General features: G+C 41.3%; 1 protein-coding gene across 2 annotated transcripts in view; it reads right to left on the bottom strand.

The window, feature by feature from the left end:
- GMDS (GDP-mannose 4,6-dehydratase) overlaps nt 1–19,322 on the bottom strand; it is a 632,400-nt gene that overhangs the window by 522,562 nt on the left and 90,516 nt on the right. The window lies entirely within an intron of this gene.

A 19,322-nucleotide genomic window follows, 5' to 3' on the forward strand; every position in this document is an offset into this window, starting at 1 on the left:
TGCTGTGTATGCCCTGTAACTGTGTCACCACAGCTGCAAGAGAACAACACGGGGCCCAAGGGAATTAGGAGTGGCACTGGAAAAAGGCAAGGCAGGGGGAGCTTTGCAGGAGAGAGCCCCCAGGGTCTGGGGCTCCCCAGGGCTCTGCTGCCCAGCACCACACCAGCCTCTGAGGTCCTCAGCCACCCGTTCTGAGCTTGACACAGGCAGGCCCTTCACTGAGTTTCAATCCCATAATTCCAGAGGCCGCCTCAACCAGCATTCCCCAGGCCCATCTCGGGAAACCTACGACGGCTTTTCATTAACCGTCACCTTCATTCTCAAAAGCATCAGCTGCAATAGGTACTTGGTGCGTGGTTAAGCTGCTGCCTGGATGCCTGCGTCACACACTGGAGAGTCTGGGTTCGAGTTTTGGCTCTGCTCTGATCCAGCTTCCAGCCACTGCTCACCCCAGGGGCAGCAGGTGATGGCTCAAGCAGTTGGACCCCTACCACCTAAGTGGAAAACCTGGACTGAGATCCAAGTTCACAGATTCAGCCTGACCCAGCCCAACTGTTGTGGCTTTTGGGGAGTGAACCATGGCTAGAAGATTTCTGTCTCTCTGCCTTTCAAATAAAATGGAAATGAATAAACTTTTTAAAAGCCTTTAAAAACAAATGTTTTAATGCCAGCACTTCATATCCTAGCTTCAGTTCTCTCTTGCCAAATTCATTCATGTGTCATTTCTAGGTGTTCTAGGTGCTGGGGTTACAGCTACCTTTAGCTACACTTCCAGAAATGGTAATGTGGGGGCCAGCGCCGTGGCTCACTTGGTTAATCCTCTGCCTGCAGCACCAGCATCCCATATGGGCACCGGGTTCTAGTCCTGGCTGCTCCTTTTCCAGTCCAGCTCTCTGCTGTGGCTGCGAAAGCAGCAGAAGATGATCCGAGTCCTTGGGCCCCTGCACCCACGTGGGAGACCTGGAAGAAGCTCCTGGCTCCTGGCTTCGGATTGGCGCAGCGCCAGTCATGGCAGCCAATTGGGGACTGAACCAACGGAAGGAAGACCTTTCTCCCTTCCTTTCTCCCTTCCTTTCTCCCTCTCTCTCTCTCTCTCTCTCACTGTCTGTATCTCTACCTGTCAAATAAAAAGATAGATAAATAAAAAATATATAATAAAAAAAGAAATAGTAATGTGGAAGATTACAGTCATGTCCATTAGTATATGTAATAACAGTAATAAAAATAATAGGCAATATTTACCACAAACAACACTGATCAAAATATTCTATAAGCATTAGCTTTCTGAACAACCCTATATGTAGGGTCCTGTAATTTCAATTTTAAAGATGAGGAAAAGTCTGAAGGTGAAGTCAGGCGGCACAGCTAGGAAGAAATGAAGATTCAAAACCAAGCATTTTTGGGGTCGGCACTGCAGCCTAACAGGTTAAGCCACCTCCAGCCATGCTGGCATCCCATTTGGGCACCAGCTCCAGTCCTGGCTGCTCTACTCCCAATCCAGTTCCCTGCTAATGCATCTGGGAAAGCAGTGGAAGTTTTCCCCTGCACCCATGTGAGACACCCAGATGGAGCTCCAGGCTTTTGGCTTTGGCCTGGCCCAGTCTCAACCATTGCGCCATTCCGGGAGTGAACCAGCAGATGGAAGTTTGTTCGTTCTAACTCTTTCACATAAATAAATAAACCTTTAAAAGCCAAACAAAACCAGGCATTCTGTGTTCACCTGGTCAGTCAGGTGCAAAAGAAGGCACTAGAAAGGCTCAGGAAGACAAAGTGTGTGACCCTCACAGGTCCTGGAGACCGGAGGCAGGCGTGCCAACAGGGCCACTTGGGAAGTCTCTGGGTGGTCAGAGACAGAAGCAGCAGCAGTCTGCATTGGGGTTTCTAGGGAAGGCAAGGCAGGGCAAGGTGAGCAGTTTAGGACTGCCTCCTCTAAATAGCTTCTGTGGGCTCTGGGCTGCAGCGGTGGTCTCTAATACTTGACCACAGAGTGACTAAAACAAGTAGGAATACTGCCTCCTAGGAGTGTGCAGGGGCAGAGTGGGGTTGGCTTGGGATCGGTTACTCTGGACATCAAAAGCCTCCTCTCCGACTAATCCCTGGCTATCTCTAGGAACTGCCTAGCCCTTGGAGGGGAGTCTACACAGCCAAAAAGGCTTTCAAGGTATCAGAATATCAAAATATAGAAAGAAAATTAAAAAAAAAAATACAAGCACCTAGACTATACGGCTTCAAGCCTTCCATCACCGGGCCTGCTGCACCACTAGCCTGGAGACTGGCACAACACAGGAGCCAGGAACGAAGGTGGCTCTTGTGAATACACCTGGAAAGTCAGAAAAGGATCTACAAAGGCAGCAGGTGACAAGGGAAAAGCGGGAACTTGCAAGAGGATATAGATGGAGGAAGGGTTTTCCAGGCAAAGGAACTGACCCACAGAAAAGCAAGCTGGCCATTCCAACCTGCTGCAAGTGCCTTGATGTGGCCAGGCTTCTGGGAGAGCACAGAGGATGGAGATGCGAGTAAGGCTGGGGCTCACGGCACCAGGGCGAGAGTCCCCGATTCTCAATTAGATGAATAATGACAAACTGAACTGCATCTTAGCTCAGCTTCTCAGTAGGCTATTAAGTACAGTCTAAGCACATGTGAGGGGTCTTCAAGAGTTCCATGGAAAAATGCAAATTTTGAACAATTATGCATGGATTTCAAATGTTTCCACCAAAATGGGCTTCTGATTCCATTTTCCATGAACTTTTTGAAGTCCCCTCCTATACAACTGAAGCATTTAGTACACAGAATGTATGAAGAAGTCCTAAATATCAGCTTTAAAAAGATACCCTATTAGATGGACTGGCAAAGGTATGAGCTATGGAAGACAAAACAAACTGTCAGTCATCATGTGAAAGATACTCAGTGTTTCATTAGCTATCAGGGAAATTCAAATTAAAAGCAAAATGATGTAACACAACAAAACCAATGACTTAGCAAAGACTAGCTAGCAAGGCTGACACGCTGCTGATGGGGCTGCAAGCTGACACACTGGGCCAGGGGACAACAGCTGACCGTCTTCCAGCACGGGAGACGCTCACACCCTAAGATGAAGACATTTTCTCAAGAGACATGAAGGGGTTAAATCCTAAATGAAGGTAGTGATGACAAACACATAAAACATGGGCAATGCCAACTGACAAGAGGTAAGAACAAGGCAAGAGTCAACGTGACTACAACAGGACACACTGGGTAAGCTGCTGGGTAAGAATGATAGTTACCCTCAGGCATCTGAATTCCAGGCATTAACAAAATACTTACATGAAAATGTCCAGAAGGCAATCTGTGGATAGTAAGACTAGAATTAAATTACATTAAGTCATCTCTAATAGCCCCAGTAGCTCTACAGCTCTGTGATTCTGTGACAATAGCAGAAAAGGCCAAGATTCATGGCTCCTTCATGTTTACTACTGTAATTAACTTATTTCCTTCTTTCACATTTTTGTATACTCAAAACATCTCATCCTCCCCCAATATCTTTAAAATACCAATGTGTGCTTTCTCTTTGGTTCTTCAACTAAAAAAATAGGTTCCTACAATATAAGAAAGTATGTATCCACCGTCTTTCCTTAAAATGCCTTCCTCTACATGGCTGTTAATTCTACCTTCCCTCCATATGGAACACAGTTAACATGGTTAATAGGGAGAGTCTCTGAAGAATGAGACAATATTTTGAAGACCTAGAACAGGAGAAGAAAGAAACATTCTTGGTAGAGAAAGTGGCTTGTCCAAAGGGTATAAGGACCTGGAGCAGAAAGCCACTGATAGATGTGGTCCACCAAGGAATGACACGGAAGGACACAGGTAGAAGCAAAAGGAGTCCCATCTGACCTACCCTGGTCCAGTCTGTTTTCCAATCTTCTTAGAATATTTTAAAGTCAATGGCAGTATTCTGTTGTGATGGGAAAAACAGGACTATTCAGAAAACCTTGGTTTTGATGAAACCTAAAAAAAGTTACCAGTTGGCCAAAATGTGAAAGTGATGGTCTGAAACAAATCATGAAGATAATCAAAATGGTAATCATTCAAACCTCTGACACTGCTGGCTCTGCCAAGAGCAGAAAACCAATACCAGCTTCCCCCGCTCACACACATGCTGAGAGTCCCTAATTTCAGTGGTACGTGACGTTGGGTGCTAGCCCAGAAGACACGCATGAGACTCGGAACCTAAAGTTTCCAGTCACTTGGTCCAAAAGGCTATTTTGATAATATTCCAAATGGGGAAGAAAGACCTAGACATCAGATTGCTATAATTTTGAAATCTTGGCATTAATTATCTCTAGTCTGGCATTAAGACATTGGAAACCTCTGCATCGTTCCCAGACCCTCACTCAAGAATCCCCTGCATTTATCAATTTGTCCCTTCCCTCCCCACATAAATGCCATCAACATCCATCAAATGAGAATAGCAACAATCTTACATTTTTTTTTACAGAGATTCATTTCTTAATGAGATCCTTACAATGCTTGTCATGCTACAAAACACAGAACTTGTCTCTGAGATTCTCCAAAAAACATAAAAATGTATCCAAGTGTAGTAAATGCTTTAGATTGAGAGCAACTCCCGGGAGCATACTAGATAATTCAGCAACTTAGAAACTAAAAGTAGTTACATTTTATGCATAATGAAATAGATGTGTTGCTGACAAGTTGCCTTTAACAAAATATTTATATATTGACTCACATTTGAAATATGTTAGCAGTATTCCCCGCTTAAAAGAATCCTGTGTAAAATCCTCTGTAAAGGTTGTTGTATATTAGACATTCTCAAAGTGGGACACCCATACCATAGACTTAAACTCCCTGTTTCAGTCCAGTGTTTTGCAACACATTTTTACTATTCCTGGAAGCACTTTCACATTTTTGTCAGATGTTGAGTGAGCAACAGGGTAAATAACGTTTCAAAAGCATTTTTAGAGTAGTAAAACCTTAAGTTCCTTGCTAGAGGGGCTGATCCAAAATAAATTAAATGCTGGTGTGACTAAGCCGAGTGTGGTAAATTCAGATTTGTAGTGTGAAAACCTCTAGTTAATGGATCTATTCAGTGATTCAACATGCACTTCGGAGTCCTAAGTAGGGCAGCAAAGTATAAATACGCGACTTAAAAGCATCCTCTGGCCTCTGGGTTTGTGTTCCCATCTAAGAAGTTGGTAGTGTGGACAGCAGGGGTTCTCCAGGCCCTGTTATCAGACCTGGTGTGTTGGATCACCTTTCTGAACGTCTGGGACTTTGGAAGCTGTGCTACTTGAAGACTCTGAATCTCAGAGCCCCACTTATGCATGTGTAGCAATAGCAACACAATAGATAAGAAGGTGTGTAACTGCTGGCTTGACTCACTCGAGAACAGGAGCGCCTTGCTGGGCTTCCCCAGAACCAGGGAACGACTGCTGTGAATCACAAAAACAGACATGGAAAGGGCCCTGGAGAGCAAGTAAATCTAATTCTTCACCAATCAGCATAAAATACAGCGAGAAGAACAAAAACCACAACTGTCTTCTTGCTTGCTAAAGTTACCTTGGACAGTTTCAGGTGCTAAGGGATTTATCTGAGAACTCACTAACAGGGTAAAAGCAGACAGTTATTTTCTGATTGGTGAAAAGTAAGCACTGAAGAGCCAGTGGTTTGGTTTGAAGAGATAATCAGTTTAGCTGATTTCATTAAAGCAGATGTAAAGAGAACAAGGTGTTACCTTTTCACTTTTTAACCAAATTGCTGGCAAGTATTGGGCCATTTATATGTTTCCTTCTGTTTGGGAACCTAAAAGGTGGACAATTTAACCACCACAAGACTGATGAACAGACGCACACAATAAACATGCACATAAGGATTATGCACACTTCTGCCGCAGAACGGCTTTCTTAGCCACCTGAATTTAGGCCATTAAAAGAAGGAGCAGGGCAGAGCAGCTGTCCCAACACAAGCAGTAACGGGGCTGCAAACATTCCCACGCCAGTTCTCCTGAATCCAGCCTATTTTATGCTCTTGCGTGGATTCAAGGAAACAGAACCACTATTTAAAAGTGCATTTACAAAGAAGCCTTTAAAAAGCGTCAAAATAAATTACTTTGAAGTGTATTTCTCCAACACGCCTCCAGCCTTCCCTTCTTTTCCTATTTGCTGGTCCGCAGAACCCAACTGTGACTATATTTAACTGACTTTACAAGCTGTGGGGAGACTGAGTACACACAGCAGAACCCAGCCACGGTTTGGGGTTTGGAAGTTTTCTGTTTCTTTTCTTCATCTTCTACTGTTTTCAACTATGTTAAAATAACCTTATATCGTGCAAATGACAAAAAATACTTAGAAGATCCTCTGTCTTGGTTTGCTAAGTAGGTTGAGCCCTTAATTTATTATTATTATGAATAGCAATGTGCTCAAGACAAATACTGCCATGCTACAGTACTATTACAGTTTGTATCTTATTATTTCTGTCAAAAAAAACCACTCATTCCACACAGCACATATCACAAGGGATGACAGGCACTTGTTAGATGATTTTCATCTGAGAACAAGCACACCTTAACAGTGATGAGAACTCACCAAGATGACAGCAAAACACTAACATCTTCTGATTAAGGTGAACAACTCAAATTTTCATCAAGTGGGACAGTTCCACCTCCAAGATCTACTTCTCCCCCCACTACAAGCAGTCTCCTTGGAATTCCAGGGATATGGACTCCAGGATCAGACTGGAGTCACCTTTTACTTCACTGTCCTACAGGAAAATCACTTTCTTCCTCTTGGTTTCAGTTTTTTCATCTATTAAATCAGGCCTTGAAACTACACAAATTTCTCTAAAATCATTTCCATTTTTAATAAACAATTGTTTGGGATTAAGAATGCATACTTATTGGAAAAAAGCATTCAAGAGACTGCATGTTTCTGCAAACTTTGTACATATTGGCCACAAACTGAGTTCTAATCATTCAGTACATTTAAAAGTGTTTTAGATGACTACGATTTTAAGTGCTATCAATACCCCTGTCTTTAATTAGGTGGTACCTAGCATAAGCCATCTCTTTCTAATCTGCTGAAATGTATACAGATCATAGTTAAAGCTCACAGCCTCTAGTACTCTGGATATTTATACATTTTGAATATGAATACGATTGGAATGTTTTTACACAGGCAAATTTCCCTTGGAGATGCCTGAATTTGCCAGTGATATCTTAGGATAGTGTATTTTTTTATGTATTCGTCTAGATAAAGTTAGTTTTAAAATACTTCATTTTACCTTCATTGAAGATCCCCAAAGACAAACACAACTTTGAAAAATAATTCTCCCACATATCATGAATGAAACAGAGTGAATTCTAATTAAATAAAGTTTACAATAAATGTGCAAGATAGCCACTTCCTAGCTACGTATTCTGGTATAAGTAAACTGCATAATTTCTTTGATAAAACACCTGGAAGATGATTTCTGGTAGTAATCGAGGTATCAGGTAATATATAAAATCTGTTCATGTAAACTCTTATTCATAATAATCACCAATGTTATCATTTACTAAGCATTGCAACTACTTAAATACACAGAAAACTGCTCTTGATTGCTGAACATTTATGTCTTTAATATTAATCTAAAACTAGGTTTTCCATATTTCAATCCATTTCTCAACCTCGTTTTTTTGTATACTGTTTTTATATTTTTCATTAAATTGTCTTTATTTATCTTGTTCTAAACAATGTAGCCACAAAAACACAGGTTAGAAATGGAGTTTACAATTTTTTCCTAAAGTAAATTAGAAATAAATACTTTTTGGGGCCAGCGCTGTGGCGTAGCAGGTAAAGCTGTCACCTGGGTGCTGGCATCCCATATGGTGCTGGCATCCCATATGGGTGCTGGTTCATGTCCTAGCTGCTTCACTTCTGACCCAGCTCTCTGCTATGGCCTGGGAAAGCAGCAGAAGATGGCCCAAGTCCTTGGGCCCCTGCACCCCCGCACGGCAGATCCGGAAGAAGCTCCTGGCTCCTGGCTTCGGATCGGCGCCGCTCCCACCATTGCAGCCATCTGGGGAGTGAACCAGGGGATGGAAGACCTCTCTCTTTCTCTGCCTCTGCCTCTGCTTTTTTGTAACTCTGCCTTTCAAATAAATAAATAAATAAATATTAAGAAAAGAAAGAAATACATTTTAATGACTAATGTTAAATGTATCTCTTAAAATACTTCTTGTGACTTTACCAATAGTTTTGAGAACTACTGATCAAAGTGACATTGCTGATCTCAATTAAACTTTCATGTTCAAGTTCATATCCTCTGGTAGAAATCCTACCAGAATGAAGGCCATGCACAAGCTGAAAAGGTCAATACCACAATGTAGACAGTTCTCTAGTCTGCAAATATTAATGTAGTAGATATATATCTAAGTCCACAGTTCTTGTTTCCTTATAATTTAGCCTTATTTAAGAATGATGGTTATAGTCCCTTTATTAGCAAAAAACTAAATTCAAAGAGTATTTTTCTGTAAACGCTGTTTAAAGTCAAATTTAACTCACTCAAGAAACTTTACTGTCTAATGTGGAAAGACTTAGAATCAGTTGCTATTAGCCACCAAAAAACTTTCATTCTGTAAATGATAAAACTATACCTAAAAAATGTGCTAAGTTGAATGTTTACAAAATAATTACCCAAAATCAAGAACCTTCTAATTTAAAAATAATAGCAGTTAAGAAAATTATAATGAGGGAAAACATCCTTTTTCTACAGCAACAACATGTGAGCACCTAAAATAGTTCCCATTAATTAACAGGAACCAGCTCTTCTGAGACATCAACAGAAAATGCTGTAAACTATTGAAAGATAATCCTTACCCTGACATTAGAAAATTCAGTGTTATAAAGACATCCATCTTAACCTATTTAACCTTAAATCCGACTTAAAGACAAATAACAGGGGTGTGGACAGAAGGAGACAAAATTATACATGAGTTATATAAACATGCAAGAATAGCCTAAATCCTCAAAAAGATTAATAATAAAGATAGAATATTGGTCATGAAAATTATGTATTATGAAAATATAATCATTATTGCAACATCAATGATGCAACCAAAACCTAGACACAATCCCACATACATACAGGAAAGTAATATAAGAATCTTTCAACCAATAGAGAAAAACATGGATTACTCAACAAATGATGGTCAGGAAAAAGAATTTTAGGAAAAAAATAAATTCATAGGCCTCATTGTCTACACCAAAATTAATTTCAGATAAAAACAAAAGTTAAAAATGAAACCACAACCACTAGAAAAATCCTGGATAAATGTATTAACACTCTTAGAACAGAGAATATCTTACAGGACACAAAATACAGAGATTATAATGAAAAAGACTGACAATTTGACTGACTAGAGGAAGACTAAAATCTTTTGTATGGCCCCCAAAATACCAAATAGTTATAAAGCAAACGGCAAACATGAAGAGAAAATTATCTTCCATGTAACAAAAGTAATATCTACAAATATAGTAAATATGTCTACAAGAAAAATAAAGCCCAATATGAAAAATGGCAGTTGATGAACATACATATAAGCATACTTATAAATAAATATATATGCAAAGAGATTTATGATCTCTATTCAAAATGAAATAAATTCAAATCAAAATGAGATAGCATACCTTTTACCTACTGGATTGACAAAAGCTATTAAGCTACATAAACCCTACTGTGACAAAGTGCTTTCATATGCTACATATGCTACAGTACAGATACTTGTAGGGAACAATCTGGAAGCTTACACGCTCTCAGCTCCAACAATTCCACTGCTTAGAATTTTACACTAAATGTACTAAAAAATGTATGACAAATAACATAAATGTGCTTGAACAAGAATGTTTATTAGGACTCTCTGTAAAACACAAGCATATTTCAAAAATTTTTGTGGGAAAAACAGAATTAAAAGATGGTTACATTGGTGCAAAACAATTTTGAAATCCAAGCACAGTTTTCATAATATGCCTTTTCTATGAGTTTTTGAAGATCTCATGTATAACATTTTCAAATAATATATATATTTATATGTATATAAATATATATATATATATATAAATATTCCTGACAAGATGCCCTAGAAACTGTACTCTGAAGAGAGGAGAGAGACCGAGCAACAAGTGTGATGAGAAAGACTGGTTCCAGTTTGATTTTTGTCTTGTCCATGCAACACTTTCATTATAAAAAGAGACGTAGTAAGGTTCCTTTTTATGCTCTTATATGAACCATTCCCTAACTACTCTTCCCAAAGACACAATTCCAAGTCACAATCACATTTACTGAAAATTTAAATAAAAAGACTTGTATTTCCTGGTAGATTTTAGACACAAAAGTGGAAAGAACCATGAAGTATATTTAGATTTTCTTCTTAAACTGCTGGCCCAGTGCACATTTTTCTGGACTTAAAAGGTTTGTGAACACATACAGCAATCCTATTTGAGAAATACTTTTCAAATATTTTTCAAAATAACATGTTAAAATTTTTCTGTTCAAATTGCTATTAATAATTTACATTAACTAATATATAAAAATAATGCTCAAATAGCACTCCTATTCAAAATTAAATTAAGATACTGGGAAGTGGTTAGGATCCGTAATTTGGATTTTGGCACACAAAATAGGAAAGAAAGGCAGTAACCACAAGTATGCACTAACTCTTTTCCAACTCAAATTCAGTAAAAGCTTTTTTTCCACCTAAACTTAGTCCACTGGCTTCCAGACATTCATTGTCTGGTGCCACCCAAAACTTGTTCTCTTGACTAATTCTAAAGTTTACAGTACTAGATTAATAATTATAACAATAACTATATATCCATACAGATGAAATTATATGAGTGATCAGGGTAAAATCTGGATTTTCCCAACTATTAATTACCAATAACCAAAACTTCTGACCAGACACAATGTGTGTTGAATTTTATCTGGCAAAAGACAAGTTCAATAAAAGTGTCTTACTGAGGAGATATAAAAAAGAGAGGTTTAGCTTAGACCATACTAGTCTATTCCAAAAAAGTAATATGGTAAGTTAAACTATATGAAATAGTCACTTTTTGATAGTTATCTATAATTTTCATTTGCTTCTTTGAGAGGGAGAGAGAGAGACTGATGGAAAGAGAAAATTTCCAATGGTTCACTTCTCAAATGCCTACCATGGCCCCGGGCCAGCATGAGATTAGGAACTCAGTCTAGGTCTCTGACATGGGTGGCAGTGACACAGTGGTGGGACCTGCTTGAGTCATCGCCTGCTGCCATCCAAGTAGCACATTAGTGGGAAGTGGGAATAAGGACTAGAGCTGGAAGCAATCTCAGGATACGGGATGCGGGCATCCCAACCAAACACCGGTCCCTATCTATAGTTCTTTGTCCACTTCATATGGTTAAGACCAATCCCTGACCTTAAAGAACTATCCTATATTCATGGTTTTTCAGCTCATACCATATGTCATCATACTTTATTCTTAATACGTTTCCCAAGCCACACATGGGGCTCTCCTTCAAAGCACACTATGTCTCATATCCTCTGTGTTAAGCATTTGATAAAGGTTGACAACTTCAAAACAGCCAACAAACTCCTTTAAATGAGGCTTTATGTACCCAATACAACACAATGCAAATAACATCAAATCATGAGGATATTTGTCCTTAGCAATGAAATGTTATCTACAACCATCTATCTTTACTGTTTTACAGTGATTGTATTTAACAAAATACAAAAGGAACTGAGAACCTTAGCTATGCATACAATAAACTTCAGTGTGAAGAGATTTCTTTCTGAGGCTCCTGCTCTCCTGATGTTTTAGAGTGTAGTGCCTTTCGAATAGGAAGACTTCCATTATGTGACTGAAAATTCCACGGACAGTAACTTTCACGTAAAATCAAAACCTTCTGAATAAAGCCTAGAGTGGCAGAAAGCGATTCATGAACTTTTGGGGAGTGATGTAGAAATTTAGTTCTTTTTTGATTTCAGTTCAGATAATTACCAGCCGGGTGAATCTGGCAGGAATCTACCTTTCCACTTGAACTAAAATAATTTTATAGTGCCACCAGCTTATTTACCATGAACGTGGAATTTTTTTTGTAGGAAACAGAAATAGTTACCAAGGCTTTAGAAACCAAGAGCACAGAAGGACTAGGGCCATCTGAAGTTTGAAGAGTAAATACTATCACGGTTTTAAGTCACTGAAAGATTGTTGGATGAAATCATCATTCATTCGGATAATAAAATATTTAATGAATGTTTGCTATAAATAAAAAAAAACAATAAACTTCATACTCCAGAGGAATTCCACCTCTGTGAAGAGTACTGCAATGACTGATGGACTCACTAGAAATTCCATCTGTGACTGCTGTGCAGCGCTGTCCAGTTGTCCTTAGATCCATGTTCTGAAGCAGAGCTTCTTAAACTTTGCCAAGCATCCAGACTATCTGATCCTTTCTTCAGTGCAAGTTCAAATGCCATGGGACTAGATTGGACCCAGAGACTACAAGTTCCTCTGGCTCAGGGGACACAGCTCATCTGTAAACCACTGGGCAGCCAGGTTCTAGAGAGATCTTGCTTGCAACAGGCACTCGGTGCATCCACATTCTTTCTCTTCTGAGTGTGGGCATTATGATATATTCATCCTTGTGGTGGAATGTGAGCTACCAGTCTCAGATCCACTTTAAGCGAGCCAGGAAACAAGCAAGTGGTAAGAAATCTATGTCTCAACCCACTGACCAGGGTCTGCTGACCCAGATATAAAAGATGACCCATTCCGTAGCTAATCTCAGCATCCAGATGTTCCCTAGACCAGACCAGAGATGCCAGTGCTCCCTCATCACGTGAGTAAACATTCTTGCTGCCAACAGGGGATCTACAGACAGAGGAGAAACTTTCCAAAGAAGCTAGGGCTTCAGTAATTAGAAAACCACGGAGCACTAGGCATCTTGCATCAGACAGAGATGAATGAGAACACTTGCAAAAATATTTCACCATTAGCCTGCTTTGTGAAAGCAAGCCACAGGAAAAAAACAGGAATTCTTAAATTCCTTTATTACCCAATACAGTTATGTGTTTCAGCCTAAACTAATGCTGGCACCATTGCGCAGGATTCCTTCATTCCGCAAGGGTAAAATGAGAAGCAGAACAAATACAGATGGTCTATGTTAGCCTTTCCTTGTGTATCTAGGAGAGACATCTCTGTTTAGAAATGGGCATTAAAACCTGTCTGCCTGATACAGTTCTGAGTCACCATTGTCTCTGAGATGGTAGCTGAAAACAAAAACAAACCCATTCCACCCTAACCACATCAATACCTTGCTTTTCATGAAAGCACCATTCTCTCATGTTCAACTCCCTCAGTGGCCTTTTCATCACCTTACTGGTTCCAACTTTTATTTTCTCTTCACACTACTAGGAATGTTAGAGGAAAAAAAAATAACAACAGCCAAAAAAACTTGTATGTATACATAATGGAAAGAGAAACCGACATGCTGCCTCAGCTGACATTCAAATCACTCCAGTGGGAGGGGCTCTTTCATAGTAAGAAAACACTTTCTGGAGGACGGTGAGTGAGTATGCAACACAAACATAAAGCAAGATTTGTGACACAAAATTTCCAATTAACTTCAAATAAATACCATCTAGATGCCAAAATAAAATGGCGCTTCCCTCAGTTAGAGCTGACGATGTTTCAGAGGACCTCCACATAGGGACTTCCACCCTGGGCACGAATCACTAATCAATACAGCTCACGGCTTAGCACAAACCCCCTTGGCTGTCTGCCGGCCATCTGACTGCTACCATGACAGGTACTCTGATTTCTCTTCAGTACTAGGAGACACAGGATAGGGGCTTAGCAAACCCTTTCCAACTGCTTCCTTAAACTTCACTCAAACCAGTACCTCCAAATAGGCTCACTACTGTCCTTTTCCAACTGGCATAAACTGTGACTCCTCCCACTGCATGTCCATGGTAAATAATTCCCTACGGAGCTGGAGGCAGTGCGGTAGCCTGAGCTGTTTTTGACAAATATGGCTGGTTCCATCAAGAATCATCATTTAGTAGTTAAGGTGCCCACATCCCATCTAAGAGTCCCTGGGCTTGATTCATGGCTCTGGCTCCTGACTCCAGCTTCTTGCCAATATGGACCTTGGGAGGTAGCTGGGTCCCCATCACCCACTTAGGAAACTCAGATTGAGTTCCTGACTCTTAGATTTAACCTGACCCATACATATGTGTGAATGTATGTTTATTTCTCACTGTTAAATAAATCACATTCTCATTTACACACACACACACACACACATATCTGCTTTGACTTTGCACCTCTGTGGAAGGGAGACAAGAACCTGGAATAGAAATTTAGTTAATCAGGCCCACACCATCAAGACCAACTTCTCTGGGACAAAATAAGAAATGAGGTACAGCTGGTAAAGAGATAAAAGTCTCAATACAGAAACCAAAGCACCCAAAGCAGAGTTACTATTTCCCAAACTGTTCCTGAAATACAAAGAAGGGCTATGAGCTCAGTTCCAAAGGACTACCTGGCTGTGACTCAGGCTGCTAAAAAGTCAGAATAAAAGGAGAGAAAGCCAAGATCTCATCCAAGCAAGTCACTAATGACAGGAGTCACTGTCAATAAACTCAAAAGCAAGATTTCCCGCAGATAAGCTACAATGCAGCTAATTCACTCAGGGAAAACAGAGCTGGCTCTCTCTGTGTGTTTTATACCACAATACATTCACCAAGAAAAATAATATTCTGCCAAGGAACATCTTAATGACATAGGAAACTGTGCCTGATAAGGTCACTGCTTTCATAGGCAAAATCTCGAGACTAAACTGGCCTCAGAGCTACATCAGGATATACATTCCAGTGCCTATTTTTGAAAACAAAAGCAGTCCAATTTCTAAGAAGCAAAAACACCACCTGACCAACAGTGTGCACACCTGGATCCTAGTTACACTTCTGGCCCAGGCTACGTGACCTTGGAGCTGTGGTACGTCACAGCATCGGAAGGCTAGTCTTTTTTTTTTTAACTTTTATTTAATAAATATAAATTTCCAAAGTACAACTTTTGGATTATAGCAGTCCCCCCCATAACCTCCCTCCCACCCGCAACCATCCCCTCACCTACTCCCTCTCCCATCCCATTCTTCATCAAGATTCATTTTCAATTATCTTTATATACAGAAGATCAACTTACTATGTACTAAGTAAAGATTTCAACAGTTTGCATCCACACAGAGTATAATGTACTGTTTGAGTACTAGTTATACCGTTAATTCACATAGTACAACACATTAAGGACAGAGGTCCTACATGGGAAGCAGATGCACAGTGACTCTTGTTGTTGTTTATGGTGTCAGTAATCACCCGAGGCTCTCGTCATGAGCTGCCAAGGCTATGGAAGCCTCTTGAGTTCACAAACTCTGATCTTATTTAGACAAGGCCATAGTCAAAATGGAAGTTCTCTCCTCCCTTCAGAGAAAGGTACCTCCTACTTTGATGGCCCATTCTTTCCGCTGGGATCTCACTCACAGAGATCTTTCATTTAGGTCATTTTCTTTTGCCACAGTGTCTTGGCTTCCCATGAGAAGGCTAGTCTTGACACTGGTAAATAAGAACTGCTTAGATCAGTGTTTCTCAAGCTCTCCTCCATGAAACACTAGGGTTCCACAAATTAAGACTGTTGTTTCTGTAGCTCAAATTAAATAACAGGTATCTGTTTCAAAGTTCCTTCCCATAATTTTTTTTTAAACCTCTGGGATGTGGAACTGCTTATCTACTAAAAGCAAGCAGAAATCAATTACTAACAGCAAAAAGGAGACCTTATTTTTATTTTATCCACAGTCATATATTCATGGTTGAAATTTTAAACTTCATACCTCTAATAGTCACACTTAACGTTGTAATACTATTCCTGGTTCAAATGATAGAATCAAATGTACCAGGTTTTTGTGACACACACACACAGAGTCTTCCTGGTTCCTTGCTACATGACCAGATCCAAGAGCCATGACATACATCACATCTAAGACATGGCCCTGGACTAAGAGGAGACAGCAACAGTGATGCTTATGTCTTCTGATCTGCACTGCTTCTGGGGTGGGGGCAGCACTGAGCTCTCTCCCCACCTGAAAATTCTAGGGCCACAGTAGTTTCACTATAGTCACCCCTATCACCCTCTCTGCTCCATGACTATAGCTAAAAATAAAAAAGTTACAGGAGCACCAGCCCACCAGTTTAGAAGGCTGAGTTTCTCATTCATCCTAGCACAATGCTGACTGGAACAGTCCTAAGGAGATACTGTGCAAGCTCTTGAGATGTCAATCAAGTTGCATATCTTAGAGGCTAGTTGTATAATACTAACTGATGTTGTGCAGGCCTGATGACAATAATTGTCCTAACAATGAACAAGGATTTTAAACACTGCCCACCAGCGAAGGGAAATGCATGAAATCCTGTTATTCGCCTTGAAACCACGGTGGAAGAAGAATCACCAATGCAAAGCCAGACGGCCGAGCCTACCTACATCCTGTGGGATCTCCAGCTGTTCCAGAGTCCAGGAGGAGCAAGCACTAAAAAGCTAGGGTTCTCTGGAGACAACAGGACCAATAGAGGGTGCCAGTGTGGGTGCATGTGTGTGTGAGACAAGAGCTTATCACAAAGAACTGGCTCAAGTGATTATGGAGGTTAGGAAGTCCCAACACCTGGAGGTGGCAAGATGGGGACTTAGCCAAATGGTGCAAGTTTCAGTCCAAAGGCAGGCAAGATTGAGACTCATGAAGGCAGGCAGGATTGAGACTCCATTGTTTCAGCTGGAGTACAAAGGAAGGGGGAAAAAAAGCCTCATCCCAGGTCAAGGCAATCAGGCGGGAGGAGTTCCCACTTCCTATGAGTCAGGCCTTCACAGACTGGACAAGGCCTACGCCTGTCAGGGAGCGCACCTGCTTTCTTCAGTCACTGAATCAGAGGTTAATATCTCACCCAGAAACACGCTCAGACACATCCAGAGAAGTCTTTGACCACATGACCAGAAGCCCCCATGACCTAGTCAAGCTGACATGTAAAATTAACATCAAACATTTACACCAATACCCCACTGGCACCTATATTCATTTCCACACTCAATCTGCAAGTAAAGGCAAAAGCAAGGTCATAAGTCTGCCTAACATGATACAAATATCCTGCATGCTAAAACTGCACTAACCTTCAGGCTAAAGTCCTTGAATTATACTACTCTTGCCCATACTATCCCATAAATTAAATAGGATGGTAGAAAATGGCATTAACTGAACACTATAATACAAACTCAATACATCTTATGACAAGGGAATAAGACAAGAAAGAAAACAAAGATATTTCAAATAGATGTAAAATAGAGTGCAAGAGACAGAGAGAATTCTTCCATCCGATGGTTCATTCCCCAAATGCCCACAACAGCTAGAGCTAAGCCAGGAGCCCAGGACTCCATCCAGTCTCACACAGGAGGGACCTAAGCATCTGAACCAGCACCTGCTGCTTCCCAGGGTGCAATTAGCAGGAAGCCAGGACTCAAACTGAGGCAAGGGGGAAAAAGTGTGTGGTGTGCACACGCATCTATAGGTATGTTTTGTCACTGCCACTGGACACATGGCCATAATCGGTATTTGTGATAACTGCATTCTACTACCATCCATTCTGTACTCCCTCTGCCTTCATTAAGGACCTCAGCTGCTGTGATTCTTTATCTGGTAGTGTGACTCAACCTTCCTTCCTGAAGATCTGGGTGACTCACAGTCCTGCCTGAATCGGGTTGGATAATTTCCCACTGATCTTAATCTCTGGAAGTGGAAATATGAAGAGATGTTCTGAAACATCGCCTCTGTTCCAAAACTTCCCTTCCTTACCTGCATTGTGGCGGGTGGCCCAGTTTCCTTCACAGTTGGAACTGTCACTTGAACAGCACCACAACTGCATTCCTACCCATGGCTTTGCAGAGCCCAAATTGGTTGGGCAGCAGTCTTAACTCCCAATTAGATAGAATCATCGCTGTAGCTCCTAGCACAAGCATTCCTCTTTTTGGAACTAAGACCTCTAGGTCAGCAAAGCACAGACTCGTAAGCACAGAAAGCAAAAGCTTGCTAGTGGGTCACTAGAGGTAGCAGCCAGAGATGCCACTCCCGTTCCCACCCCTTGATTGCCAGGCATGTTGGGAATCAGTACCCTAGAGCATGCTGATTGAAAGCACATATAGCCAGCTGGCGCCGCAGCTCACTAGGCTAATCCTGAGCCAGCAGCCAGGGTTCTAGTCCCGGTTGGGGCACCGGATTCTGTCCCGGTTGCTCCTCTTGCAGTTCAGCGCTCTGCTGTGGCCCAGGAGGGCAGTGGAGGATGGCCCAAGTGCTTGTGCCCTGCACCCGCATGGGAGACCAGGAGGAAGCACCTGGCTCCTGGCTTCGGATAGGCACAGCGCGCAGGCCATAGTGGCCATTTGGGGGGTGAACCAACAGAAGGAAGACCTTTCTCTCTCTAACTCTGCCTGTCAAAAAAAGGGGGGGGGTGCACATACAGCCTTCTGCAGAAACTCTCCCCAGTCATACAAGGTTCTAGCATCTAACTGGCACTGTAATTTCATCTTCCAAAGGCCATTCCACCATTCTATGAAACTACCTGTCAGGACAGCAAGGAACATGATAAGATAATAAATTCTGTATCTTGGGCCCACTGCTACTGGCTATCATGAGTTCTTTGATCAACCTAAAGGTCTATGGCATACCATGATGATGGACAAGACATTCTGTTAGCCCACAAATACAGTTTTGGTAGAAGCATCATGTGAAGGGAGGCAAATCTGTATCTAGGATATGTATCTAAGCCAGGAAGAATGCAAGTGCTGCCCTTTTCATGATGGAAGTGGTCCAATATAATCAACCTGCCACCAGGTAGCTGGCTGATCCCCCTGGGGAACACTGCCATATCAGGAAATCAGTATTGGTCTCTGCTGCTGCTGGCAGACTGTAGACTGTAGACTGTAGACTCACAGAGGCTACAGTCAGACGAGCTTTGGAAAGTGAAAATGTGTGTTGCTGGGCCCATGCATAACCTCCATCCCTGTCACCATGGACACTTTGTTCATGAGCCTATAGGGTGACATCAGGGGTGGCTGGGGAAAGAAACTGGCTGGTAGCACAGAATGGGTCACCCTGTCCACTTCAGTATTAAAACCCTCCTCTGCTGAGGTCACCCTTTGGTGGACATTCACAGGGGACACAAATATCTCCACCTTTCTTGACCATCCAAAGACGACTGACCATATACTTCT

The sequence above is a fragment of the Lepus europaeus genome, chromosome 3 (assembly GCF_033115175.1).
Source record: "Lepus europaeus isolate LE1 chromosome 3, mLepTim1.pri, whole genome shotgun sequence".
In the NCBI taxonomy this organism is placed as follows: Eukaryota; Metazoa; Chordata; class Mammalia; order Lagomorpha; family Leporidae; genus Lepus; species Lepus europaeus.